Here is a 27,866-nt window from a genome sequence, read left to right as displayed (position 1 = left end):
ATATTTGCAACATGACTAGCTTTTTTTTCAAATTCTTACGAATGAAAATTAGTCTGTCAGTAGTAGTCAGGTAGTTTGAGACAAATTTATCTCAGACTGGTATTTTGGCGGACAAATCTGTCCAAAGAGTGAGAAAAATTCTCAGTCCTTGGGGAATGGTTTTGTTACAGTTCTCTTGTGCCTCAGAGTGCACACAATCAAAGCCCTTGAATCGAGAATACCTTGTCTTACTCCAACAAACTTGAAAGGTACTTATAATTTGATACACTACTAAAACATCTGAAATCAGTTTTGAATGCCATAATCAGGAATATTGAGCATTACCTCTTTAACAGAGCCTTTTCACTGACAGCCAGGGAATTGTAGATTTCGGTGTTTGTGTCTAATTCATCTCCTCTTATTCGCTTCTGGAAGTCACTCACTTTCAGCTCAGAGACCTCATTTACTCTTCTTTTGTTGAAGAGTGCTATGCGGGCGATCAGAAAGTGTGTTATGTACACATACTCGGGATATGTTGGTGCTGGGTTTTCCATTTTATTTGTATTTCTTCCACAAGAATTTTTTTGAGGGACACCAAATCTTCAGTAGAAGGAAGTTCACATCTTTTGTTCATTGCTTTTAGACGCTTGCTTCTGTTGGCGACTGATGAAACCTTTCCCTTCCACTCGGCATCGAACATTTCCGTGAACTCGTTTGCCTCTTTTTTCCGCCCACAGTTCTGTTTGCGAAGGCACATGCTTGATTTTAGCAGGCTTACCTGTTTTATATAATGTCCTAAGTTTAAGCCCAGCTGTGATGAACCAATTTCTTGATACATTTCTTTCACAGTTTTTGCCACCAAATCAAATTTTTGAGCACAGATGAAATGGCTTAAAGGATAGCTGAACAGTTCCTCTCCATTTAATCTTACAAGCAGTCTGGCTAAGCTTCTCATTTTTGTTCTCACATTGTCTTGGTCTTTCAGTCTTTGCTCTTCTAGTGGTCCCAATCTTCCCAGATGATACAACCCAAACTGTCTTATTAACTCATCTTCCTGACAAACTTTCTTCAGACCAGGATTTTCTTTGGTTTCTTTCATTTTATCAATAACTTCATCTAACATTTCAATATCTTCATCCTGTTGTTGAAGAAATGGGGCTATTTCACATCTAGCTTCTCTAATGAAGTTTCTCTCAGTGTCATTTTCAGCCCCATCTGGTTTGAAACTGCAGGTTTTGACATGTGACCATAGAAGTTTGTGATGGTAAAAACCTTTACAAAAACGACAGTGAATATAGTCATATGCATTTGCTGGGACGCCTGGTCTCCTGTACACAATCAAATTCCCCTCTCCTTTCTGAAGAACCTGTTAAAACAGAATAAAGATGTTTATGATAGTCCTGCATATATCTCCAAAGAAAATATGCTGTAGTGACATTTTCTTTAGATATTCATGATTATAGTGTTTGCACACTTAACTTTAACTGAAAACCAATGATAACAACAGGATGAGTATTAAAGCCCTTCTTATTCTTCAAATGGTCAAGCTAAAGGAACCTGTGGATCGAATTTGAAGCTTAAAGATGGAAAAGTAGGTCATGGTCACATTCATTTATTTTCCCACATACATGTAAAATAATGTACCTGATATTGAAAATAGCCCATATGTTTTCAATTTCTGCCAATACATACAACTTTGTTGGCCCTGAGAAACAAGTTCAATAGGCCAATCTTATGCAACAAACCTCTTAGTCTAGTTGATTCTTCACGCCAAAGATCTAAGGACTTTTGGTCGTGTACATGAAGGATTTCATATACTGAGAGGCAAAAGAAAGTTAACAGTGTACCTAAATATTAATTTCTTTTGAATGAAAACAATTATCAACCTAAAATAAAAACTGGAAATGAATTTCAAACCATCGATGGAATAAATACAGTGACTTCGCGAGGAACAACGTTTGACATGATGTCATTATTGAAGTTGTTACAAGCATACCCACACGGCTCTTAGTGCATCTGTGAGTTTTGCCATAAAGACAAAAAGTAAAAGCAGAGTTTTGCTACACGGAGTACCAACATTGACATGCATAAGTTTTCCTTTTAAAATCATTCAAAAAATCATTTACCAAATTGGAAAAAGATAAAAAAAAAATTATTCACAAAACAAAAGTGTAAACTCTCTTTTGCCTCTCAGTACACGTGTATAAGAGGAATGTAGGTGACAAGTATGGTATGGCTAAGGAGCATGGATGAAAAATAAATGACCATAACTAACAAGAGGGCCAAGATGACCCTTAATTGCTCACCCGAGTAAAATTGATCCCAGGGGCATAATATGAACAATTTGGTAGAGGAACTTTAGTTGATGCTTTATGCCAAATATCTTAGCTCTAACTTTAATGGTTTCTGACAAGATTTTTTTATGAATTTTCCCTATATAACTCTATGTAGATTTGTTGATTCCCGGAACGGGGCCATTTTTGACCACAGGGGCATAATTTGAACAATCTTTGTAGAGGACCACTAGATGATGCTACATCCCAAATATCAAAGCTCTAGCTCTCCTGGTTTCAGAAAAGAAGATTTTCAAATTTTGTCCTTTGCCCTTTGAAACAAATATTGATGAAGCACAATGACATTCAAGGATCAGAAAAGCTTACCATGAGCACTTCGTGCTCAGGTGAGCTAAAAAGTCATTGCTAAATATTGCTTACCTCAACATTATGATTGAAGTTACCCTCATTATTTAATTTCTGTAGCTCTGCTCTTTTACTTTTGCTTTTCACCTCCATTTGACTGATTTTCCTCACCCTTGGTTCTGCTGCATGGACAGCGAATAGGTGTTTTGACATCTTAGACTTGTACAAGTTCTTGCAATAGTAGCAATAGCTCTTTTTAGAATAGTTCCTTTTGCCATCATTGGATTTGTAGGATTCAACATAAACTGAAATTGATATAAATGCAAGATCTGGCTGATGCCTTAAATCAACTGCTTTCTAAGCAAGTTTGTTTTTGTCACAAAAAAATAGGTCTCCCCCCACCCCCACCAACATTTTTCAAATTCAGCATTTTTTAAATTTTAAGCAAACCTTTGATAGGAATAATATTAAATGTCAATGCCACGCACACACGCACGCACGCAGGCACGCGATGATGATGTATACGTGTATTGTGGGGTTGATAATGTATACATGTATTGTGGGGTTGATGATGTATACCTGTATTGTGGGGTCGATGGTGTATGCGTGTATTGTGGGGTTGATGGTGTATATGTGTATTGTGGGGTTGTTGGTATATACGTGTATTGTGGGGTTGATGGTGTATATGTGTATTACACACACACACACACATACACACACACACATTTAAGAAAATCTTTTTTTATAGAGCAAAAGACATAAGGGCAAACAAACAAATTTCTTTAGGCCTTAAGTGTTCATTTACCATTTTTAAAGCAAGATTTCTTCCACGTCTTCCCATGATGTCCATCACTAGTATTCTTGCTTGTAGCATCACTGAAATAGACAAGCAACCATGTGTCGTCCCCGGTTTTAACCGGTTAAAACCACCCCGGTCAATACTCCCAAAGTGGTCAATACTGGTCAATACTGGTCGATAGAAAATATTAACTTTTCTTTTTACATTTTTCAGCATATTTCTTTAATCATACACTACTCATAGTAGAAATATCAGATATACAATGAAATATGCAGTTAAATACATTTGTGTATCAATATATTACTGGATATATGGACCATTGAAGTTTGCAAGACCTGATCATGTGGTCAATATACTTTGATAAGGTGGTCGATTGAGGTTTAAATAGCGGGTGTAAGTGGTCAATATACCTGAATAAAGTGGTTACTTGAGTTTAATAACCAGTTTATATTGTCGAAAGGCCTTAATTAAGTGATTGATTGAGATTGTATTAGCCAGTGAATCAATGTATGTGATCAATATGCTAGGTTAGTTGGTCTATTGAGATTTAAATAGCTAATGTATGTGGTCAATTGTCTAGATGAAGTGGTCGATTGAGATTTTCATAACCAGTATATGTGGTCAATTGCTCTGAAGAGGTGGTCGATTGAGACTTTCATAGCCAGTGTATGTGGTCAATTGCTCGGAATAGGTGGTCAATTGAGATTTTAATAGCCAGTGTATGTGGTCAATTGATCGGAAGAGGTGGTCAATTGAGATTTTCATAGCCAGTGTATGTGGTCAATTGCTTGGAAGAGGTGGTCAATTGATATTTTCATGACCAGTGTATGTGGTCAATTGCTCGGAAGAGGTGGTCAATTGAGATTTTCATAGCCAGTGTATGTGGTCAATTGTCCAGATGAAGTGGTCAATTGAGACTTTCATAGACAGTGTGTGTGGTCAATTGCTCAGAAGAGGTGGTCGATTGAGACTTTCATAGCCAGTGCATGTGGTCAATTGCTCGGAAGAGGTGGTCGATTGAGACTTTCATAGCCAGTGTATGTGGTCAATTGCTCATAAGAGGTGGTCAATTGAGATTTTCATAGCCAGTGTATGTGGTCAATTGCTCGGAACAGGTGGTCGATTGAGACTTTCATAGCCAGTGTATGTGGTCAATTGCTCGGAACAGGTGGTCGATTGAGACTTTCATAGCCAGTGTATGTGGTCAATTGCTCGGAACAGGTGGTCGATTGAGACTTTCATAGACAGTGTATGTGGTCAATTGCTCGGAACAGGTGGTCGATTGAGACTTTCATAGCCAGTGTATGTGGTCAATTGCTCGGAACAGGTGGTCGATTGAGACTTTCATAGCCAGTGTATGTGGTCAATTGCTCGGAACAGGTGGTCGATTGAGACTTTCATAGCCAGTGTATGTGGTCAATTGCTCGGAACAGGTGGTCGATTGAGACTTTCATAGCCATTATATGTGGTCAATAGCAATGTTGAAAATGCCAACAATCATACTGTCAAAGAATCAGTTTTTGTCATCCTAGTTCAGCATGAGATTAAACATCAATCATAATCTACCAGCTTCACAGCAGGTTGCAATAACATGGTGTGGATTAAACATCTGTCATGGTTCAATCAGCTGACATGTTTTATGACACACCTACTTGTAAATGATTGGCTACCTGAATATAGTATTCATCATGGTAAGCACCTCTTTAATATAATTGGTCCTTTATTTTAAGGTGACCACTCCTCCTTATTTTTATTGGGGTACCTGATACCTGTTGATTATTCAATTTCTTAATTATCCCCTCCCCAACTAATCTTGGTGTAGTAGTCCTCTAGTCTGATTTAGCATAAAGGTGTTGATTGCACATGTATGCCCCTGTAAACCCTTTAACCATATAATAATCTGAGAAAATGTTGGCAAATTGAGCAGATTCTATTATATGGGTATCGTCTAATCTCTCAAAAAGTAAATATGTTGCTTATACTCTGTATCCTAATGAATGGCAAGATCTTTAAATTTGAATACCATAAACATATATTATTTCATGTTCATAAAGGCATGCATAAGAAAAATAATGTCGAGGAGGTAAAGGGTTAATGATGATCTTATTGCAGGCTAAAGACAGCTGACCCTTTTTAGTCAAGAAGTTGTGTAAAAAAAAATATATATTTTTTATATGAATATTTTGATCCATTCTGTGGTTATTCAACTAGTGATCATAACCACTTTGTGTTTAGTATCAACACTTGTATATTTCATGTAGATCTATTAAAGTATAGAAACTCCTTATTTTTATATTAAATAAAATCATGTAAATACTGGTATGAGGTAAAATAAATAAATTTAAAATTAAGGCCAATATGGTGGACAAATGAGATTCTATTCATTAGCAAACTTTGCATTTAATATGCTTTAAGATAAAAGGTGGACAATTGAGATTGTATTCACCAATGCAAGTGATAAGATACTAAATTGAGACTTAAAGTTTAATAGCCAGTGTATGTGGTGGTCAATATTCTCTTATATGTATAAGGTGGTTGATTGAGATTTTGATAGCCAATTCATGCGGTTAATAATTAATATGGTTTAATAAAGTGGTCAATTGAAATTATGATAGTCAATGTATGTGGCCAATATGCTCAGTTAAAGTGGTAAATTGAGATTCAAATATTCAACGTGTAGTTGTTATGCCTGGATAAAGTGGTTGATTGAGATATCAATGTGGTTATTTAAGCTCAAATAAGGTGGTCAATTGAGATTTCTAAGTGGTCATTATACCCAGATAAAGTGGTTGATTGAGATTTCCATAAGGTCATTACCCCAGGATTAGGTGGTTGATTAAGTTTTCTATATGGTCAATATGCCCGGATAAGGTGGTCGATTGACATTTCATTAAGATTACTAAGTGGTCATTATGCCAAGATAAGGTGGTCAATTGAGATTTCTAAATGGTCAATATGCATAGTCTGGTGGTCAATTGGGATTTCTTAGTGGTCATTATGCACGGATAAGGTGGTCAATTGAGATTTTTATGTGGTCAATATGCCTAGTCAGGTGGTCAATTGAGATGTCTAGGTGGTCATTATGCCCAGATACGGTGGTCAATTGAGATTTTTATGCGATTAATATGCCTAGTCAGGTGATCAATTGAGATTTCTAAGTGGTCATTATGCCCGGATAAGGTGGTCAATTGAGATTTTTATGTGGTCAATATGCCTAGTCAGGTGGTCAATTGGGATTTCTAAGTAGTCCTTATGCCCAGGTAAGGTGGTCAATTGGGATTTTTATGTGGTCATTATGCCCGGATAGGTGGTCAATTGAGATTTGTATGTGGTCAATATGCCTAGTCAGGTGGTCAATTGGGATTTCTAAGTAGTCCTTATGCCCAGGTAAGGTGGTCAATTGGGAATTTTATGTGGTCAATATGCCAGGATAAGGTGGTCAATCAACATTTTTATGTGGTCAAAATGTTCAGATAATTGGTTTATTGGAGTTTATTTCATATTTAAGTCATTCATTTATACAAAATTCACAATACATAACACATCTAACAAACTGGTGAGTAAAATAGAGGGTTTTAGCTTCTTTCTAAAACTATGATAGGAGATAAATGGATGGTCATTTCAATCGACCAGTATTGACCAGTATCGACCAGTATTGACCGGATAAAACCAGTATTGACCGCCGCCCCGGTCAATACTCATATTGACTGGTCAATTGACAACCCTGGTTGCCCAATCAGGTGATTGACCTAGGCAAATCTTTCTTGTCTAAAATAAAATTTAAAATCTTTAAAATCGGTTTCTTAGATAGTGCTCCAGACACAAAACAGGAAGGACGGACAGAAAGACAGACAATGCTAAAACTAATCCCCTCTGTATTTTGTAGGGATACTTCATGTTTATACTAGAAAGCTGTATTAAGAAAACGCCAATTTACCAATGCTAATTTTAAAAAGGCACACATACATACTCTGACCATGAGCATAGTCCTCCTAGTTTAATACTTACAACTCGCTAGATGTGGATGGCCCCAACACTGGTAAAGTCCTCTGTTTCCTGGGTGGCTCATTATCTCCTATATCTTCACTAGAAGCCACTCTCCCTATTGCAGTCCAAGATCTCTTGTTTGTTTGTGTTACAGGAATTATAACAGATGAATCGTCATCTTCATCGTCATCTTCATTATCTACAGTTTGTGTGAAATATAAACAAGAGCTTGTTTTTTAAAACAACATACATGTATGCCTCCCCTAATTCCAGTCCACAATATTATACTGATATATATGATAAAGGTCTGAATTAACAAAATTATCTTACAATGGTTTGCGCACAAAAGCTTTAGCTCGCTTCCAGTATGAAAGTTAACACATTTAAGGGGCACAAATTTTGTGGGTTCTTATATAGACCCCATATTTAATATAGGTCTCACTAGAAAGATCTGAAAACGAAGGACATCATGCAAATCCTGATATGTAGTTGTCATAGTTCCCAAGAAGCAGAAAATAAAATTCCCCAAACTTTTTTTGGATGAAATTCCAATTCTTCTTGACTAAAACTTTGTATATTCACACAAGTTCCCTAAGCCTTCCCCAAAATGCTCACAATGTACACTGAATCAAAATGACAGATGACTGCTGACCACAAATGAGCACTTTGTGTCTAAGTTTAAATCATTTAAATGTAAATATTAGCTAAGTCTTGCTTTAAAACCCTGTTTTAAATTGTAGTAGCCCTATCATATCTTTATGTGAAATACACATACCCTCTCCTGACAGTACCGATGGTGCATAGCTTGAACCAGATGAAAGTACAATACTCTCATCATCTGATGGTAGTCCATCGTAATCACATCCCAATTCATTTTCAGAAAATTGCCTCGAAGGATCAACAACAGCAACTTGTCTTCCTGAAAATTTCCAGTAATCTTTGAACAACTTTGGGACACAACATAATGCTATTGTACTGGTAAAACATATATTTAACCAGGGATCACTTTTGGGCGCGATTGCGCAATATTCTCGCGTTATTTTGACGAAAATCGCATAAAATTTACTCAAATGCGATTAAAAATCGCATCCGCGCATCTCTTTCCTAATTTGCGACTTTTCACTGCAATGGAGACTTGTCGGTAACTTGTTTAATCATCTGTGGTTCATTAGACGCTTGCATTTTCCTTTTAGGACGAGTGGCATATCCATATAATTATTGTTCATTTTTAATTAACCCCCTCTCCGCGTATGAAGCCTATTCATTTACAAATGACACTTGGAATCCCTAACTGTGGGTATCCCCCTTTTTACCGACAGCGACTCGCTTTAGGTTAGACACTACCAAATGAAATCCTTCTTTGTTCTATAGTAAATTCCTGAACTTTAGGCGCAAACTACACTATGACCAAGGTACGATTGAGTACCATAGCCATACATGACTAAAAAGATATGTCCATTCTGCATTGAATAAGGCATGTTAGAAAAAAAAAAATGTTTCTCCCAAGAAAGATATTGTCACCGGAAATAACATACTGTATTTTCTGCTGGCGTGCACAACACATTCACAAACCATACCGTGTTGTAAAAGAACAGGTAAACTCCACTAAGAGTATAGGAGTTCAGCTTGTTTTTATTTTTCTCATTCTACATTGCATTAGCTTGAATTTGATACCAACAGATACAGTATATCTCAAAATGGGAAAAAACAAGCTCAAAACAAAATATTTTATTTTATTAACTGAGAAAAAAGTGGATAACAAGTTCTACTACCAGTCCGCATTTGGTATAGTCTAACCTTTAAGCGAAATTGATTGTTTCGATTGCGTCATTTAATATTTAATTCGCATTTGGTATATTCTAACCTTTAACAGGTTTGATATTGTGCGAAAATCACCGTCCACGAGTTGTTCTCGGACTCGAAAATGGTGCTTAAAGTTATAAGCGTTCTCTAACACTGATCAAACTGTGAGATAACAGGTCCATGAGACACATGTTCTGGTGACATATGCACTATGTGTTTGTTTATTGCTGTGTATTTGGGTAGAGAAGTCGGACATGCATGACGTTCTCAAAACTGTTTTGTTTATTTACAAAGATAAATTGTTCTTACAAATGCACAGATGCTTTATTTTCATTGTAATGAAGGCTGTCCGCTGATGTAAAATCTCATTGTTACACGACGTAAAAAGAAAAAATCCCATTCATTTTGTCAAAATCTCATTGATTCAAGGCTAATGGGATATAATCTCATAAAGGCATTTGTCAAAAGTGATCCCTGTTTAACACATGCGCTTTAAGTGTGGTCAAAAACACACCCACTTACGATTTTTATATAAAACTCTGGCATAATCATACATGTTTAATTAAATGCATTAGTGCAAGATATTGCCAGGTGCAAGCATAGACAGTAGACACTTGTAAGGTCAAATTTCATTGGGTTTTGTTTTGGGGTTTTTCGCCATATTAACAGCATTTCAGTCATATTATGTCAGTCAGTTCACCTACTTACACTGTTCCTGCACAAGCTAAGTCTTATTAAGCGGGTTACCAGTATAATGTGCACATACTTAATTTATGACAGTGAAGACAGCTGCCCTACTTCAATCAGAGGTAGGGGGAAAATGTCTGTAGAAATATTTTCATGACTAATCCCCACACAAATTATGTGGACAGGCTGAGGCTCTAACTCTTGACCCCTGGATTGTCTGTCAGACACTCTACTGTCTGTCAGACACTCTACTGACTGAGCTTACAAATATTGGCAAATTTCATACTAGTGCATTGATTCTTGAAGGTTTACAATAAGACTGCAGATTGTATACTTTCTCTCTACTTTCATTGTTGGTGTTTTAATACATGTATGTCCATGACAATAGAACACTGCAATTTTTTTTTAAATGTATCAACCAAGCTAACCAGGCTCAGCGCCATATAAATAATAAACTGTACATGTTTAAGGTGTATCAATGAACTTATATCGATACCATAAATCCAGGCAGAATTGCATTTCCTAAGATTCATGCAGGTGTGTTACTACACAAGTTCCTGCTGAAGGAGCACATGTTAGCAACACTATCACTGGTCACCCATCTCAACATCTGGACAAACAAAGATAATAATTTATATTTTAACTAAAAAAAATGTTTTTAAAGTTCATGAAGAAATGACAAGGTATGGACCAGACCCATAAACAAATCATTTTTTACTTTTGACCTCTAAGTGTAACCCTTACTGTAGAGCTCGGACCTGTTCGTACGTTACACACTGTCTCGTGATGGTATTAATTTTTAAAAGTTATTTCAAAATCCATCAAGGGAAGACAAAGTTATTGACCGGACATGAAAAATATACCCTATTTTTAGCTTTGGCCTCTAAGTATGACTTTGACCTTGACACTAAGGACCTGGGTCTTGCATGTAACATATCAACTCATGAAAGTGAACTCTTTATGGTACTTGAGAAAATTAAACTGAAGTCAGTATCATACCGAGTCCATAGTTCGTCCTGCTCTGTCTGTCATGGGGGTTGGTGGCATTGGGCTGCCCCAGCAAAAGGTCGCCTTCTATCTGCATTAGTTCACTAGTGGGATCTACTGGCTGGTTCAGAGGGTTCACATTTGAGTTCTGTAATGCTAATTCCTGTAAAACACCATGGACTGATGCAATAACACTTTACCTTCTAAATATATTGAAAATAGGCAAGTCCAATTTAATTTTGCAACAGCCCATTACTAGTTTTAGGGATTTCACTCCTAAAATTGACACTGGAAATTCTGATATGTTGAGTCTGTCATCAATGTGGATCCTGGCCAGATGCACAGACTTGCCTGGCTCTATAATGGTGGCAAAGCCCTAAAGATATCACCATTGGGCCTAACAAGAAATATTTGTAAAATATATATGCTATGCTAGCATCAACAAATTAGTCACATTACACTGAGTTTAAGCTGCCAATTTGGGATCACCAAAACCTTTTTTGGTCACTGTGACCTCAAACTAAATAGATCATCTGCATGACCAAACTCACTGTCAAATATAATTATTAACTGTAGGGCTAAGTGTTTTCTAGCTATGTCAGAAAAGGTTTTATAGTAAAGGTCACTGTGACCTTGAGCTTTGACCTACTAGCCTCGAAATCAACAGGAGTCATCTAATGGTCATGACCATCCTCCCTACCTAATATTGGGACTGTAGGACCTAGCTTTTTCAAGTTATTAGTCGAACAAGGTTTAAAAGTAAAGGTCAGTGTGACCTTGAGCTTTGACCTACTAGCCTCTAAATCAATAGGGGCCATCTGCTAGTCACAAACAACCTCCTTACCAAATATGAGATATGTACTAGTGTAGATCCAAATGTTCTCTGGCTATAGGCCTCATATGGAACAGTATTTAGCAAAAGGGAGATTCAGCATTGGTCAAAATTAGCCTACGAACAGTCAATCGGGACAATGCTGTTCTCTTATCATCAGAAAGGTTTGTACATCATTATGGAGGAGTATGAAAACAATCAACTACATGGCTCAGATGTCTGAATGCCTCTTTTCCTAAATCATGTCTCATACTGTGGAATCATTTATTTTCACATGGATCAAATTTTCGTGACAATGGCTAAGACAGTTTCACATGGACTAAAAACATTTCATGAAAGGCTGATAAAAAGGTCACAAACACCCATTTCCCCTGCCAAAGGATCATTTTACTGAAACATGAAAGGCCAGGTGGTCACCTTCTAATTACCAACTAACTATACTCCAAGTTTGACTTGAATCATGTTAATATTTTTGTAGATATGCTCTGGACAAACTTTTACAGGACGCATGCATACACAGACACTTACCTTTACCACATAAAAATACAAAGCGCAGGTTAAATGTTAGCTCTGGTTTTAAATGTGTGCAATTGTCGGAGCATGTAAATTAAACCAACACAAAAATATATGAGTCTACAGTGCCAGCACTGGACACTCACCTCTAGTGTTTCCTGCTGTTCCCGGATGAGGCTGGGCTCCACCGCGGGCTCCTGATTGCCAAGCCTGTCAAACATGTGCTTCAGCGTATGTGTCAACTGTTGTAGTTCATCCCAGAACTTGTTGGTGCCATGAGGAATAGCTGCAATAAGCATTAGTCCAATAATTGTGATGTGCAATGTGATAAGGGCAACCTGTTGGCTTCATATTTATATAAGGCAAGTTTTGATAAAACCAACATTGCTTCAGCGACTAGTGTTGACCAAGATCAGCCTGTGCATCCATACAGTCTGGTTACTTATAAGGGCCCACACCATTCTCTGGAAGTCTCTGAAATGCTTCATTAGACATCTGATAGGCATCAATGACCTAATAGTGACAAATGTGGACTCTGACCCAACAATGTAGATGCACAAACTGATCATGATCCACCTTGATCTCATCGTCCACAATGTTAGTTTTGATGCGTGACATAGACCATATCAATTTGCAGATATTTCTGATTGATTAGTTATAGATTGCAGGTTATACAAGTACACATGTAGAAACTCCCTGTCTCTATCCTCATGTCTAGCTACATTTGCAACACTGTATCACAAGTTAAAAACCTGGCACCAACCTTTCGCATCACCATCCTGCAAATCAGTGGCTTGTTTGATCAGCTCCTCTGCAGCTGTCTGTATAGACTTAAGGCTGGTAAGTCACACAGCCATCTCCTTCATCAGGGCCTAAAATGGGCAAAACTGCATATTTATCTGTGATTTGTTCATTTAGATCTTACACTTACTCTGTCAGATTGAATTAAATAAATACACTTGTACAAATGCAAGCTGTCAACAAGCTTTCGACAAAAATTTAAGAATAAATAATATAATGGAAATTACAACGTAAATAACAGTTTTTTTTTATGATGGCCACAAAAGTTCCAACACACACGCGCACATGCATTAAGTTGAATATTTGGCAATAAAACTGTGTTTAAAAAGTGACTAATAAGCTCTTTTTATTCATTTAATAGGAGTTGACCTCCTATATATGTACATTAATAACAATTTGTATTACATGTACTTGCTTTAATCTTGACAACAGCACCAAATGCAAATGCTTTCTGATATTTTCGTCCTGATCAGCATGCATAATAATGAAATACATGTTGTATACAAGCTCATCAGGGCCAGGCTAATGAATAATTTAAGTAGCCTACAGGGACCATTTTGGCCCAAGTTTTCAGTGAGAGTATTTCTCTCATTTGTCAAATTTTGGTGAGAGATTTTAAATGTTGATGAGAGATTTTATGAAAACCATACAATTTCATTATTTGAATATATTCTATATAAGTAAAAGAACAGTTTGTTAATAAGCTGATTTTGGGGAAGACGTTGGGCTTGTTGTATTGGAGAAAAAAAGTGAGTGGTAAAGTTTTTTTCGGGGAAACAATTTACTCATCTTTACCATATATCAGAAGGTGTCGTCTGACAAAGTCGCATACAGACAGATAATGAACACACAATTTGATTAATGAATTAAAATGTGTGAAAATAATCACGATGTTGTACATAAACTGTTGCAAATTACAGTACTACACACACATATTTACAAAATTAGACTTCATGTAGCTTCGCAGGCACTATGAATATGATAAGAAAACTCACTATCAATAAGAAACATAATCAAATAAAGACTTGACCTTGTGTCAAATAAATGTGTGCATGATTCAACCTAACCATCATCAATATAGGTATTCCTATCACTTAAATAGTCAATCAAACGAATGTTACCGTTCTGTATCATGCTATCTAATATTTTGGTTGAACCCATCGTCTGCGTGTATTTATCGACTTTATTTTCGGTATCACCGTCAAGTGATTGTGTACATCATAATTAAAAATAAGGGAATTCCCTGATGTTTGGTTGCGCAATACACAGTCACGTGACAGGGTATTCCTCAACCGGAAGTTGACATAAATAGCCTCTCTTGATCAATGAACGACGTTGTTACAAGCACGCTTCAAGTCAATGATCTGCAAAGGTGGGTGATGTGCGCACGCATTTCTTTGTCATTTCCGGAAAGCTACAACCGAAACCAGAATAAGCGATACACGATAGTCGTTCGTTAAATGGAAACATTTCAGGAGCGTTGCTTGTCTTGCTGAATCAGTCTATGACTTGGTGCGATTGCTTTTCGGACGCGAATCTACAATTTTTACTGCTGCAGATTTGAGTGCGAGATTTTCTCTCATTAAGTCAATTTGTGTGCGAGATCTGTCATTTTTGTGCAAGATATCGCGGAAATCGCGCCTCAAAATGATCCCTGAGCCTATATATGTATGTAGACCTATGACAATGCTGTTTATATATTTTAGAAGGTATTTTTTGCAGTACACGGCTAACTTAACTGCACACTTACATTATTACCGGAGATCTGGTCCTGTATCTTGCTGGGGTGTACCTGCTCCTCATTCATAATCTGTGTCTTCAGCATGTTCTCCAGATTGTTTGAAGTCTGGGCCTCCAGCATGTTGCCCAGATTATCTGTAGTCTGGGCCTCCAGCATGTTGCCCAGATTATCTGTAGTCTGGGCCTCCAGCATGTTCTCCAGATTATCTGTAGTCTGGGCCTCCAGCATTTCGTCCAGATTGTCTGTAGTCTGGGCCTCCAGTATGTTCTCCAGATTGTCTGTAGTCTGAGCCTCCAGCGTGTTCTCCAGATTGTCTTTAGTCTGGACCTCCAGCATTTCGTCCAGATTGTCTGTAGTCTGGGTCTCCAGCATGTTCTCCAGATTGTCTGTAGTCTGGGCCTCCCGCATGTTCTCTAGATTGTCTGTAGTCTGGGCCTCCCGCATGTTCTCCAGATTGTCTGTAGTCTGGGCCTCCAGCATGTTCTCCAGATTGTCTGTAGTCTGGGCCTCCAGCATGTTCTCCAGATTGTCTGTAGTCTGGGCCTCCAGCATGTTCTCCAGATTATATGTAGTCTGGGTCTCCAGCGGGTTCTCCAGATTATCTGTAGTCTGGGCCTCCTGCATGTTCTCCAGATTGTCTGTAGTCTGGGCCTCCAGCATGTTCTCCAGATTGTCTGTAGTCTGGGCATCCAGCATGTTCTCCAGATTATCTGTAGTCTGGGTCTCCAGCATGTTCTCCAGATTATCTGTAGTCTGGGCCTCCAGCATGTTCTCCAGATTGTCTGTAGTCTGGGCCTCCAGCATGTTCTCCAGATTATCTGTAGTCTGGGCCTCCAGCATTTCGTCCAGATTATCTGTAGTCTGGGCCTCCTGCATGTTCTCCAGATTGTCTGTAGTCTCTGCCTCCAGCATGTTCTCCAGATTGTCTGTAGTCTGGGCCTCCAGTGTGTTGTCCAGATTGTCTGTAGTCTGGGCCTCCTGCATGTTCTCCAGATTATCTGTAGTCTGGGCCTCCAGCATTTCGTCCAGATTATCTGTAGTCTGGGCCTCCTGCATGTTCTCCAGATTGTCTGTAGTCTGGGCCTCCAGCATGTTCTCCAGATTGTCTGTAGTCTGGGCCTCCAGCATGTTCTCCAGATTGTCTGTAGTCTGGGCCTCCAGCGTGTTGTCCAGTTTGTCTGTAGTCTGGGCCTCCTGCATGTTCTCCAGATTATCTGTAGTCTGGGCCTCCAGCATGTTCTCCAAATTATCTGTAGTCTGGGCCTCCAGCGTGTTGTCCAGATTGTCTGTAGTCTGGGCCTCCAGCATGTTCTTCAGATTGTCTGTAGTCTGGGCCTCCAGCATGTTCTCCAGATTGTCAGTAGCGGCCACCAATTCTTAAATATTTTTTTTATAAAATTATCGCAAATGGTGACAATGTCAACAGACAGCATGAGCACTGCAATGTATCCACATAAATATTAACAATAGGGCCCAAAGGGCCCTGGGTCGCTCACCTTAGGAAAAGGTCAAAGGTCACAGTGGAGCCATTTACAGAGGACCACTAATGTTGTCCACCAAATATTGGTAGAGGACCTCTAGATGATGTTATACATCAAATTAATATGAAAGCTCTGGGACTTGTAGTTTCAGACAAGAAGATTTTTGAAAATTGCATTTTGAAAACCTAATCTTTGACCCCGTGACCTACTTATGCAACCAGTCAGAACCATTTGAACAATTCTGCTAGGGGACCACCCAGGGATCATTCTTTTTGAGTTTGGACAAATTCCTATTAGCGGTCAAGAGAAGAAGACTTTCGTTTGAAGTTTCCCTTATATAATTCAATGTAAAATTGTGACCCCCAGGGCGGGGTCAATTTTATCCCCAGGGGCATAATTTGAACAATCTTGGTAGAGGACCTCTAGATGATGCTATAAACCAAATATCAAAGCTCTGGGCCTTGTAGTTTTAGACAAGCAGATTTTTGAAAATTGCATTTTGAAAACCTATTTTTTGACCCTGTGACCTATTTATGCAACCAATCAGAACTATCTGAACAACTTTGGTAGGGTACCACATAGGGACCATTCCTGTGAAGTTTGGTCAAAATCCAATGAGCAGTTTCAGAGGAGATGTTTAAGTAAAAAATTTGATGCACAACGGACGACGGACAAAGGCCGGTCACAATAGCTCACCCTGAGCACTTTGTTGGAGTTATGCTCCGGATAAAATTGTTTTGGACGGGCGGACGAAGGGCATTTCTAATATACCCCTTGCCTTTGGCGGGGGGATAAATAAAATTTTTCAACATGAACTGAAAATAAACTCACAGACACTATTGCATGGTTTCATCTCATCTCGTTTTTGAAACATAACAAAATTCAATGATTTTTTTTTCAATAAAACCGAACAGGATAATTAGAATATAGAACAATGATGTAGCTATAATTGAAAATATGCAAAATATCACCTTTAACTTAATCTTGAGATTTTATTTAATGGTATATTGATTTTGTGCCTACTTTAAGCAGCGTAAATATACAGCAGGAAATTATCATACCTCAATACCTACAACATTATGGGATATTTCATTTTTTGTCTAAGATTTAAACCATGCAACAATGCATTCAACAGCATGAACTGTGTTTACCTGTGTCAGCTTTTCTCTGTAAATTTATAAAAAATTTATTAGCCAGTTCTAAAGGCGGATGCTAGGTAGTTTCCAACAATCATATTTCATGTAGTTGTGCTTAAAGGGAGATGTGCCGGGTCAAGCAGGTTTTCTCTGTAAAATCATGAACAGATCGATTTTTGTAACACTTATGTGTACTTTTCACTAAACTCTACACTTCAAACCCTCCAGGAGGAAGTTTTCGATTAATTTTACCGGACCTGAAAACAATCCGCTGAAGAAATCCCTATACAAAAATACATTCTACATTTAGCGATCATTCTATATTTAGCTCATCGCTGAGCTTACTATTCATGGTGGCCCAGGCATTTTGAAACAAATGGCGACGTCGATAGTCAGCAAGGTACACCGAATGCGTATTTTGGGTGAAGTGATCAGATGACAATCCAAAAACCACCACGGCTTTACGTGGGAAATACAAAAATAGCTAACCTATGCGCGTCGCATAGGATAGAAAACACCATTTATATATCTTTTTTTGATAAAATATTGGTTTGAAATATTTCGGGTGTAAATCAATATTTGAGCTTCAAATAATGATATTCAACTGACCCTTTTCACAAATCTGTTCCATTTATCAATCCTACACATCTCCCTTTAAAGCCATATGTCAATGGACTTTGAAAACATCTGAGGTGGTACTTGGTATGCAAACTTTAACATAAGTGGTTACGCCGACGTGGACGCCGACGCTCGGGTGACTAGTATAGCTCTCCTTATTCTTCGAATAATTGAGCTAAAAAAATGACATTTTGTGTTCTATTGTGTAATAGAACTATGTGGGGCACAATGATATGTTTACTTTGTAAATAAATAGTAATTTCTGTCCAGTAAATAGATTTCAAATCATAAATGTTTATGAAAACAAATGGCATAAAACAAAAAGAAGTGTTCAATTTGCTTCTTAGAAACGACAGAAATGAAACAATGAAACAAACTGAGCCTACTTTCTCAATGTGGGTCTGTTGTATGAGCCTGAATCTCAGATCGTGGGTCATTTCTATATATCCTTCCATCTTCAGAAGAGAAAAAAAGAGTAACAAGCTCTGAGTATACATACCTCCCAAGGCAAATCCTTAATGCCGTAATCATACAGTAACTCTTCACCTTGTGGAATATCTTTAGCAGCAAACAAGCAAAGATATGGCCTTTTGTTGAACTCCAGGGTTTTCATAACACAATTTTTACCTTTACCACCGTGGTTCACCAGACGACCTAGCCGAGGCCCAACATCTAATTCACTAGTAGCATCCATACTATATAAATGAAAAATGTTTTAAAAATAAGAATTCTTCCAATCACCTGTGCTCAAATTGGCACCTTTGGGAGATTATTATGCTAGTGGTCAAAATGTTGTGGAAAAAATAGACTTCAATCATCAGCTCAATCACTTTCTAGCAGATATTAACTGGTAGAATATTTTTTTAAAATTTCTTTTTTTGTTCAGAATATTGCGCTATTCAACTTTAAAAGTTATTTTTATTACAACTTCTAACATACTTACCACCACCCTTTCCTTTTATATTGGAAGAAGTATCTAAACACGGATGGTTCACGTTCTTCACGTTCTTCCCCTTCTCTTTCTGTTATCAGTTCGCCGGGATAAATCATTAAGAAATCTCCTTTTGTTCTATTTATTGTTGTTCTAACACCAAGACCTATCAAGCAAAACAAAAACAAAAACAATTATTTAAACAAGAGGGCCATAAAAGCCCTACATCACTTACCCAAGAACACTGCTCTAGTTTAATCAAATTCAAAGGCAAATATTACACATGGTTTTACTACAACTTGACTTACTTTTTGACACTCAGTTTGGTACTTACTTTGACCAAAGACCTATAAACTATAAGGATACGCAACTTCTATATAGAAATAGAACAAATATCGTAAAACTTCACAAGGCAGAACGAGACTTTGCGAGAACGGAAATACTCGGATGTTTACACTGGCCGCCATTTTGTATTAACACACGATTGGTCGCTAAAATATTTTACAATTTTGTTTCAACATTGCTTATATGATCTGACAAAACTTCTCCCTGATTTGCAAGTGTAGTGAGAGCCCTTTAGTTTAATTTACTTTAATTTCTCTGTCTACACTCTCTGGATAAAAATTTTCAAGTGTCTGAACAGCCAAAATAGAAAATGTATGAGTTTGAAGAGGCAGGGATCGAATTTAACTTTTTTTGCCACTAGCAAGTTTTTGCTAGTGCCATTTTTTCAACTAGCAAAATGGTGGGTTCCACTAGCACTTATTTAAAGGCTGTTTTACTTCATGTTAGTTGCCAAATAAACAAGTAGTTTTGTTGTAGCATTATGTTCATTGTTTATCAAGTGCACTGAGATAAGAATAAACTATAAACGTTTACATTTTGTTTTTAATTCTTACATAAATAAATCATATACCCAGCTGGGCTAACTGAGCTCCTGGTTACTCAAAAGCCTTGAATCATTAGTAGTAAGTGACTACACTCCTCCCCACCAAAGTTTATACTTTCAAAATGTAAAGTGGGGAGGAGTGTAACAGTCATTATTCTAAGCCATTCAATGCGACTGAGTAGCCAAGTGCCTGGTAAGTCAAGTTGGGTAGAGGACCAGACTTGCAAGTAGGGGTTCATAGGCTCGAATCCTCCACATAATAGATTTTTTCTCTTGAAAATATATATGTACACTGACATTTGTCGATGGTAATGTATGTTGCACACGTGACCAAAGCATGGAGGATCTAGCAAGTAATATGGGCTGGGTGCGAACTGTTGCTTAGTAAATAAAAAATAAAATACTGAAATGCCTACAGTTGATGTTTTATCGCGGACGAATTCTTTACAAACATCACACTACACTTTGAATTCAACATTGCCATTATTCTCTGTTGTTGCATACAAAAGTTTGGTGTTCAACTCAGTTTCCTATTTTTGACGGTTCTGACAGATGCCTTAATCGGAACGAGAATTTTTGGTTTGCGACAAAGTACCGACAATTCATGACTTTTCGCTAGGTTTGGTTTTATTGGGGGGCTTCTCGGTCTATCCCCGCGTCGCTGTCAGCCTTTTCACCTTTCCAGGCCTTTTCGCGTAACAAAACGTGGTTAATTTTCTCTTCTTTTTTGGCAGTTGCGAATCACAAACCAGACGAAAACAGTTATCTCCTAGGCGCTTGCTTAAATACCCGATAATAACATTTGAGTATAGCGACAAGCATCCATACACGGTCACATGATTATCTTCGAGGCGCTTACTTAAATATCCGATAGTAACATTTGTACGCAGCGACAAGCGTCCATATACCGGGTCACGTGATTATCTATTATGCAGTAAACTTGCGGAAAGAAGTTTTTAAAGCGCAAAGGAGAGTTTAAGCGAATTCGACGATTTTATTCGCGGTCGTTAAAATATTCGAGTGCCAGGATTTTCTACTCGCATTTTTCGATTCTTACTCGCATTTTGCGAGTTAGCGACCGTTAAATTCGATCCCTGAGAGGACATGTCTTCTATGTATTATAGTTAAGATTTTTGGCCTGTCTAGAGATGTATGGTGGCCAATGTATATACATGTACACAGTTTGTTTTGTCTAAAATATGTTCCAGTTTATTGATAACATAAATCAAAATTTAATACCTTTTGGTGGTATATGTTCAATAACAAAATCTTTGAGGTCCTCCCCTGAATCAATGCAGTCTGCTGCCACATTCTCCTGTTTCTTTCTTCTTGGTCTCATTTCCTGAATATATTAAATAATGTTTTTTCCACAAGCAGTCTTCTGACTAACCAACTATATACATATATAATATATATAAACAGAAATATCGTCAGAAACGGGGTATCTGTATCAAGCCATAATCTGGGTTGTCTATGTATACTAAGATATGTGGTAAGTTATGGGTCCTCAATTTCAATATTAGCCCTTGCTGCGAGGTTCTATAAAGGTACGGGATATATAGAGTACCCCGCTAAAATGAATGCCATTTCTATACACTATCGGACCTTATTTCTATACACTTTCGGACCTACTACAAGCTTTAATATGGTATGACGGTTAATAATAAAAAAAAATTTGCAGTTGTTTTAATTGACTGAAAATAAATTTCATTAATAAACCGTGTTATGGATGGACAGGGGTAACATATGAAAGACCGATGGTGACATTTCAACTTCATGATTTCACGATTTCAAAACGAGGAAGAATCGTGAAATTGTGAAATCATGAAATTCTGAAAAGAAATAGCTAAATCACGAATGAATGAAATCGAGAAATTACGAAATTTTGAAGTGAAATTGTGAAATCATGAATCATGAAGTTGTAAAGTTTTGGAGAGAATTTTCTCTACAAAACTTCACTATTTCACGATTTCGTGATTTCACTCCAAAACTTCACGATTTCGTGATTTCACAATTTCGTGATTTCACTATTTCTTTCAAAAACTTCTTCTTAAGCACATGCCTACATTGCAATCATCCATTTTCAAAATGGCGGAACTTCCTGAAACCCGTAATTATTTAGAGGTTAATAAACAGCTACAGTGTGCCGTATTTAGTAACATATGCAATGTACATTTATATACACTGCCAATATGATCCTTTTTAACAATCACTCTGTGAAATATGTAATGATATATACCCCATAAAACATGAAAATACAGAATGTATTTTATATACCCAATAAAACTTATATACAACTGTTTGAACTTGTGAGGTTTATATAGGTTAAGAAGATGTTTGCATCACTTGATGACCACAGATGAAGGATAAAAATTGTGTGCACACCTAATCTAACCTAGCAAATAACTGGACCTCTCTAATGAAAACATACTCCTTACCACATACACACTAAAGAAACTGCACTTTACTGAAGATCATTATTCCATCTCAAAAATAAAGCATAACATCTCATGTATACACATAATATTAATAAACCAATAGCAATAAGTGTCAACAACACAAAACTTAAGATAATAAGATGCACATTCTGAAATATTGCAGAATCCATGCTGAATTCACAATGGCTGTCAAACCACTTCCTGTTTGCTTACAAAGACCCCATAATTACAAAGACCCAACAAAGCAGCATTATATATATATTTAATTTTATGTTCTTATATAGACCCCATATTAAATATAGGCCTCACAAGAAAGGTCTGAAAACGACGGGCACCCCGCAGATCACGGTATGTAGTTGTATCATAAATTGAACATGTTAAAATACACAGTTGCCTAAAGTAGAAAATTATAGAAAGTCATAAAAAATATACACCTCAATAAATTTGGCACAGGAGTGAAAATTTGTGTACATGTTAAAAGGCTTAAGTAACTGAACTAACCGTTAAAATTGCACCATTTCCACGACTGTTTACAACTGTTAAAATTGCCCGAGATTTTGCACGCATGTAAATACAGTACAGCTCGCAATGATTGTATGTATTTTGCGCTTACTAAGTGATCCAGGTTTCAAGTTACATTATGTAATGGATCGTTTTGTATGTACATTAACTTTGTTAAAGCGTCTGGGGAACAGAGAATAGAGGGGATTCTATAACCCGGGATCGGATGTGACTTGCCGGAATCTCTAATATTAATCGCAACAGCTTTTTTAACATTAAAATGTTTTTTGCCGGCAACGTCGCACTCCTAAATCTAACGTCAGTAGCAATTTTACGCATGACTTTTTTTATGCGGTTTTACAAAATAACGGCTAATTTTACAAGGGAATGTTATTATTTTCGTCACAAGGCATTAATGGACTCACTTTTGATATAAAAACCTCAAAAAAAAAACAGACGATGGGCCCAAAATCGGCCCAAACCGTACCCTGTCCTTTGGCCACGGACGGACGATGAACGACGGACAATGGGCCATCACAAACGCTCACCGTGAGCACGTTACATAACATGAAACATTACATTAAGTATTTTAATCATTTATTAAATTGTTTGACTTATGGTTTCTTTATTTATTGGCAATTAAAAATTGTTAAATTTTGTTTATTAAAATAAAAACCCGCATGATTAAATACTAGATATGAGGCGTGTCGTGCGATTGTTGCCCTTATGGTCATTTTTTGACATTTTTTCGTATTCACTTAAATGCCACCATGTAAATCCCTTTATTTAATGTACACAACATGGGTTTACTAGTGGTGTGTTGATTTAAGAGATATCACGCTTAATAAACAAACGCGTATTTTTATAATTTGAAAGTTAATTAATTTAAAGATAGTTTGGAATGCTGATTGTTTTATAAAGCGGGCGCTTTTGATATTACATTGTCGCACCAAAGGCTAGGTTCGGAGAACCAGACATATTCTCAAACGATCTAAATCTTACTTCCATGCATTTAAATGTATTTCTGCTTATTATTGTTTCATGCGTAAAACATGTCCATATTTATTTTAATAATGAATATTTTAGAATGATCATCCTTGAATACACAATGGTCCCAATAGTCTTACCACGTAGAATAAAACGCTACCGACACTATGCTGTTCACAGCCTCCGGGCACACGGCATGTTTTTTTTATCAGAAAACAATTTTCTTTAGAGTAGACGGTCGATAACAAATTCAAATTGAAAGTGCTAAGTGCTTAACTTCCGTGTATTTTTGCTTCTTTTTATTTACTTCCATTTACACATGATTAATCCATAACAATAAACAAATACTTTTTCTCATCGGTGCATCTTATGCCGCATTTGCATATTATAACATTTAATATCAGTTTATATAACTGATAAATAAATATGAACTTTTATTATTATTGAATTAATATTTTGAAAGTTGTTATTCAACATCATTACAAATCTAGTTGATTTCAAAAAGACTTAAATAACTCTAACATATTGACCGCAAAGGTCATAGATGTGATATGACTTGTTACGAAGCAAATGTTATACAATAACATTCTTGGAAAAAAATTAAAACATTATGCTATTTATATGAGGATCTAGAAAAGCTGATGATCTGCAGTCGAACTTTTTATGAGTTGACCGCGAAAAAAACACTGTTATTTCTATTAAAGCGTAATGAAAATAATTAAACAAACACAATAAAACTTTATTTTAAAATGTTCATTTCAACCAAGACTGGGATAGTTGCTTTAAGTTTTATAGCATTTAATAAGACTAAATTGTCTTAATTGCTTATTTCTGTTACTTTTCAAGACTTGAATTCGGCCATTTTGTGACTTTTCATTTCATAGTAGTGTCAGAACTCAGATTTCATGTCGAATGTCACTTGATAGGATTGAAAATTTCAGGCAATTATGACAAATATTCAGTAGAGTTAAGAGTTTGTTTATTTGAGTCTCTTCACTGTACATTGATACGGGGAAAGCCGTAGGGCTTTCACCGCATTTAGGTTACACACGAAACTAAAATAGAAAAAATACAAAAAAAATATTGTTTCCATATACCGATGAACCCGAAACTTTTTCAGACATATCATGGAGGCCGCCATCTTGAAACATGGGCAGAACAGGACAAGGGTAAAGTGCGGATCAAATATGCAATAACACGTTTCAAGAACATTCTTAAATAAGTTCTTAAACTAAGAATTACCAGTAGTCCTAGACTGTTTAAATTCTTAACTAAGAATTTAAAGATTTTTGCATTTCACTTACATTCTGAAGTATTTGCTAAGCTAAGAACGAATAGCGTTCTTAATCTAAGAGTTTCTAAGCCACTCTTCATTTGAAAGCGAGTTTAAGTTGTTTAGCGGGCATTTGTCAAACACAAAGAACAGCCCGTCAGCCCTTACAAATGCAATTTATGTGAACGAATACATGTAAAATGAGTTGTTACATACTTGTATAACGTTACTTACTGTTCAGTCTTGATTTTCATTTAGCAATGCTTCCCATTCTGTTATCATACCATTAATTACAAAACAGTGTGCACAACTTCAAGTCAGCTTCATTCCATGTCAAATTATTCGTTTTGAAGACTGAAGTGTCAACATTGCAGGTTTCTGATCGGTAACAGATCTACTTTACTAGTTTGTAGACCCTGTTCACTGATAGAGCAATCTGCATGTAACATCAGTGTTCCATATCCGTATCCTAACTTGAATAGCATATTCCCTATCACAGTCCTATTGCTCATGTATTAAAAAACAATCGTCAATTTTCTATACAAAGACGCATACGACAGACTTCAACGATAAATACCAAAAAATCAGCATGAAGTAGCAGCTTACATGAATGACGTATATATGACGTGTAGCCCAAGCATGTGCCTATAAATAGCTTCACGATACGTCAGCTCAGGAAACAACTTATGGTCCGTTTTATTTTTCTATGCTTTAAATATTATCGTAGCACTATCATAAACAATCGAGGGTTCGGTGCAATACTATTGTAACTCACACATTTTCAAAAATCATTTTTTAACAATTTTTTATTTAAAAATATGAATGTAATTCATATATTGCAATAAAAATATGTAAAAAACAAAATGATTTTTGAAAAATTGTGAGTATCATTATTTTACATATTTTTATTTAAAACTCATACTTTTAAATAAAATATGATAAAAAATGATTTTTTTTGAAAATGTAACAAAAGTATTAGTCCAAATATCTGAGCTTAACAGGATCATCTTTCTATGTGAAAAATAGGCCTGCGCAATTGTCGATTGTAAAAGAAAGCGGTTGTTAATTGTTTGTTTATACAATTAAATATAATGATTTAATGATAATACACGTAAACTTGTGTCGGCAGAAATCTGATATATATGATTGGGTCTCTCTCTCTCTCTCTCTCTCTCTCTCTCTCTCTCTCTCTCTCTCTCTCTCTCTCTCTCTCTCTCTCACCTTCTCTGTGTCTCTCTCTTTCTCTATCTATGGGTCTCTCTATCTCTGGGTCTCTCTATCTCTGGGTCTCTCTCTCTCTCTTGCTCTCTCTCGTAAGTAATATAATTTTCACATTGACTTAAAACTGGTAATCAAGTATGACCAAACTCTCTCTCTCTCTCTCTCTCTCTCTCCCTCTCTCCCTCTCTCTCTCTCATGATGACAGAAGAGGTGGGAGGGGAATATGCCGATTCGTCTTCGTTTCTAGAGAGTCTGCAACTGACTGCAATACATAACTTAACATAACATATTCTTTATTAGCATAATGCATTTACAATACGTAAAGCCAACATGTAAACAACAATACATTAAGATACAGTGATTAGTGTTATTTGCCTGGAAGAATTAAATTGAATTTCGGATTTTGAGAGATATTTACCTACATCTATTAGTATTTTTCTATTCTGACTGGACATTAAACCTATAAATTTCTGTTTTGTTGTGAATACACAAAAATAGTGTTTAAAATATATTTGTCGTACTTTGGGCACAAAATATCACAGACGCTAAATTCTTATATCTTAATCGGCCATATTTAAGACTGCTAATCATAGTTAAGACAGGGGTATAGCTGTCTTAAAAAAAGAGATTTAAGAATTTTACTAAGACTGTTATTAAGCCTGTTATTTTTCGTGAAACGCAACACAAATAAAGGCAGTTAATTTAAGCCTGTAACTTGTAAGTTAGACTGTTATGGAGTTAAGAACAATAATGGACTTAAGAATGTTCGTGAAACCGGGGCCCGGGGTCGTAAGGTTAGTTTACCATGTCGTTTAAACAACAATTAAAACTAAATGTAAAGTAGGTGAGGCTTTCCCCGATTTAGGTAGCACCTATTGTCATATTACGACAATATCAATGAATCTTTGTTAGTCTATGGTACCATTTTTATTGCTTCCGTGATTTTTTTTGGAAACAGTTCCTAGTAGGCGGCACCTCATGAGGTTTTAGACGGCAGATTTCTGCCGGCTACCGGCTACTTCTGAAAGCCCTAAGTTTCAAACAGTTTATAATAATTGTTCAACATTCCCACTGGATACCTTTATTGGATCTATGATGCTTCAAACTGTATGTAAATGTAATGTAAAATGTTAATCACCCTGCCTCTCTGCCACTCTGGCAAATAATAGCCACTAATCGAAAGAGATTATTTAATTTTCCCTCTGCATAATAACTGAACAGCTGAATACACGTATTATTTACAACAATTAATTATTTGAAAACTAGTTTAAAAGCAAGTTTACAGTCTAAGTAAGATAGCTAAAAACAACTTAAAAACCGTTTGCAATATCAATAAGACTTCATGTGTGATTGTGAGACAATCGTTGGTGATTTGGAACTACACCATATTTTAACTGTGCTACGCAAGGTTTCATAAAACAAACAAATGTTCAACTTACCTTGAAATACATCATTACTGAGTACTGTAGATCTATTAATTTTCTATATCACATGTAACACCCGTTAACTGCCGCCATTTTCTGATCTTCGTGTTCTATATTACTTCACGCGCTTTAACTGCGGGGCATACATAAAATTGTGGGTTCTATGCAAGCGTCTAGATGATGTAGAGATGGGTTCTTT

At 36.6% G+C, this 27,866-nt stretch overlaps 1 pseudogene; it reads right to left on the bottom strand.

The window, feature by feature from the left end:
- Positions 1–320: 320 nt before the first annotated feature.
- LOC128240894 (uncharacterized) lies at positions 321–27,866 on the bottom strand (annotated as a pseudogene).

The sequence above is a fragment of the Mya arenaria genome, chromosome 7, assembly GCF_026914265.1.
Source record: "Mya arenaria isolate MELC-2E11 chromosome 7, ASM2691426v1".
NCBI classification, from domain to species: domain Eukaryota; kingdom Metazoa; phylum Mollusca; class Bivalvia; order Myida; family Myidae; genus Mya; species Mya arenaria.
This window is presented reverse-complemented; position numbering and strand designations above follow the sequence as displayed.